At 49.0% G+C, this 3,232-nt stretch overlaps 1 protein-coding gene across 1 annotated transcript in view; it reads right to left on the bottom strand.

The window, feature by feature from the left end:
• CDH8 (cadherin 8) overlaps positions 1–2,923 on the bottom strand; it is a 244,222-nt gene extending 241,299 nt beyond the window's left edge. The window contains exon 1 of the mRNA XM_035120354.2: positions 2,126–2,923. The gene's annotated coding sequence lies outside the window, so the exon portion shown is untranslated. The remainder of the gene's footprint in view (positions 1–2,125) is intronic.
• Between the last annotated feature and the right edge of the window lie 309 nt (positions 2,924–3,232).

A 3,232-nucleotide genomic window follows, 5' to 3' on the forward strand; every position in this document is an offset into this window, starting at 1 on the left:
AGAGCTAAGAACAACTTATTATTATAAACTTTGATTTTAATTGTTATCATCATTATTATTACTAATAGTGACATTTTCATTCCTGGTGCTACATGTTTGCAGAATACCCCCACTGCAGTGGAATCTTTAGTCTCCGTATGTTCTTCTGCATGATTTTTCAGACACCTAAAAAGTGAACTCTGTGATTCCCTTTGATTATTTTCAACAAATCTTGGCTTTCTGTAGCAGGTCAACTCCAATTGGATATCCCTTGCCTTAATTCTAGGATTCCTGCTAAACGCTTTCCTCTGAAAGTGCCACATGGAGCGATCCAATCCTAAGAATGCTTGCTTGGAATTAAGTCTCAATGATGTCAATGAATTTACTTTCAGTAAGGGCAGAAGACTGCAGTCTTAGCCCCTGTCTGCAAAGAAAGCCTTGCTGGGAATTTTCAAGAGACGGTGGATAAAGTTAAGAGGCTTCTCTATAGCTTTGCTGGTTATCAGTGACATTATTTAATTGGAACTGAAGTGAGCAGCTGTTAGATCCCTCCTAATGCAAACACTATGTTATGTTTTGAGTCCATGGCCAGTTAGCAGTAATGGGTGACTGACAAAGAGTCCCCTTACAGTGATGCTCCTGGGAATCAATAGCCAGTGGTCCTTCCTCTCTTACCTCTTCCTTCAGGGTATTGTGAACCTTAAGGGTAACTATTTTTGTCTGTCTGTATCTGCATTTATTTCTGTATCCAAGGGAAGGGGGAGTTAAAGATGGAATTGCTCTTAACATAGTTTGGTACCTGTTGGCATTGATGGCTGGTTTTGCCAGTCACTTTGGAAGGATTCCATCCAAATCTGCAGCCTATTTAAGTTAAAACTCTAAGCTGAAACCACATTAACCAGCACTGCCACTCCTCTGGTGATACCTTTAAGAAAGCCCCCATCAAGACCACCTGCAAAAATAAGAACCTAGTCCTAGAGCAAATCCCTGCCTACATTGCCCCAAATCTGAGATGTTCTGATCTGTTGCCTGTGCTGTTCCATGGCTGAACAAAATGTTCTGCCATGGCTCACTGTAGCCTGGCGGGGAAGACTGTTTGACAGCTTGATTGGGATGTTACTACCCAGCAGCTGTTAGATACAAGCAGGAATGTAAGAGAACATGTTATTCCTCCAAGCCTTCTCCCCAACACCACCCCTCCTCAATTCTGGATGAAGCGCTTAGGAGAGAGAGAAGCTGGCTTGGAGGGAGGGGGCCAAGTGTTTTCCGTATCTTCCTCGGAAAGCATGTCATTATCAAGGGACTGGAGCTAACATGGGGTACGGGGGGGCTGATCCTAAGTTTCATCTTGATATGGCTGCAGCTTTTCTAAGGTAGGCAACTGAGGTCCGTTCCCTTTTTGGGGGGAAGGGGGGCAGAAACTTGTAGAAAAGGAGCTTGACTGTTCACTTACTGCTTTGAGAAATCGGGAGGAGAGAGACTCACTTCTAAACCCTTGGTTTTCTCAACCAAAGTAGCATAATATTTAACATTAAATGAAAGAATAATAATAATGTTAATTTTCTCCCTCCTCTCTGTTTTTAGATTACCCCTCTCCACCACCCCAGTTTATCAATTCTCTTGTATCTGGCTGGCGGCTGGCTATGTTCTTTTTTTAGAAGGCGATTCTCAATATATCTGGCTGGTATGGGGAGGGGGGGAGGGTGGTTAGAGAAAAATTCTCAACACCAACCAGGCAACGTCTTTCAAGTCTTGAATGTATGTCTGGATCTATCAACCAGATGGTGGGGAAGAGACCAGTGGTTTAGTGTTCTAAAAGGAGGGGGGGCACAAGCACCAACCCCTCCACCACCGGTGACCACACGCCACTCCACCGCTATCGCAGAGTCCTGCAGAAAGGCATGTCCGGAATGGGCACCTTGAGATCTTCCACCACCATCCTCACTCAGACCCCCCAAACCAGGAATCCCCAAGAAGACCCAGCTGAATAAGTAGACAAAACTATCCAAGCTATCAGAGAGACCGAGGTTGCTGGAGATTGATACCTCTCCCTCCGCGACCCTCTTCCTCTCCTCCTGGTGATAAGACTCTCTAACCCAGGAGAAATCTTATCACATACCAAAAAAAAAATAACGGCAAAAGGTACCTCCTGCTTGGCTTCTTCCCCCCCGGAGCTCCAAGAAGGAACGTCTTGCAAACTCCTACTTCAGCGCGGTGAAATAAATACGGTTCCCCCCTCCCCTCCCCAAATAATCGTAAGATTCGACTGGAAAGGTGGCTACTTGTTCTTTCAACGGGAGGCGAATAGTCGCCAGCCCGGGCGAGCTTGGCCAAGAGCGGGTACCTGCCTCCGACCGGCTTTCATTCTTTCACACCAATGTTGCCTCTGGCTCGCTCGCTCGCTTTCCCTCGGCTTTTATTTTTTCTCTTTTTCTAAAAAAATAAAATAAGAAAAATATTTATTTCTCCCACGGTCTTGGGGAGCGGAGAAGCGCCGGGGTGACGGGGGCTCCTCTCCTCTCCGGTCCGGCTGGCCAGGCGAAGCGCGGGGCTGGATCAGTGCCGGGTCTCCGTCTCCCGTTGCAACGCTCGTCGGCGGTGGCGGCGGCTGCAACGGCAGCACAAGCGGCGGCAGCGGCGGCAGCAGCAGCTGCAACAGCCCATCTCCGGCCGAGCGAACGGGAGGGATATTCCAAAATAAATCCACTCATTCAGACGCGCCGAGCCGCTCGCTCGCTCGCTCGCTTTCTGGCTCTCCTGCGTGCCCGCCTGCCAAATGGAACTGTGAAGCGATGTGGGGGAAGAAGAAAAAAGAAAAGTGAGGAGCGGAGAGCCTCCCCTGACAGTTCTTATTGGGCTGATCTTGGAGGCAGGTCTAAAGGCTCCCGAGAACGCCGGGCTGGAACGCGCGCCTGCTCCATTCCAATCTCGCCGGCGCGCTTAACTTTCTAGTCCTCTTTGGGGGTTTCTGTTTAGGGGCGGGGGATTCTGCCCCCCCCTTTTTAAAGAGCCCTTCCCTCCGCCTGAAAGGCTGCCGCCAGCCGGCTCGGGGCGATTTTTTGGCAAAAACACGACACCACTACTACTACTACCAACACCACCTCCTCACCTGCGCAACTCCTGCCTCTTAAAGACTCTGCTGCTCTTCATTCCTCAAGGCAGGAAAATCGGAGCGAGAGAGAAAAGGAGGAGACTTCAAGCAAAGGGGGAGGGAACGAGGGATCTAGAGTAAACTCCCGATACCGCGCCAAGC

The sequence above is a fragment of the Zootoca vivipara genome, chromosome 6 (assembly GCF_963506605.1).
Source record: "Zootoca vivipara chromosome 6, rZooViv1.1, whole genome shotgun sequence".
Lineage (NCBI taxonomy): Eukaryota > Metazoa > Chordata > Lepidosauria > Squamata > Lacertidae > Zootoca > Zootoca vivipara.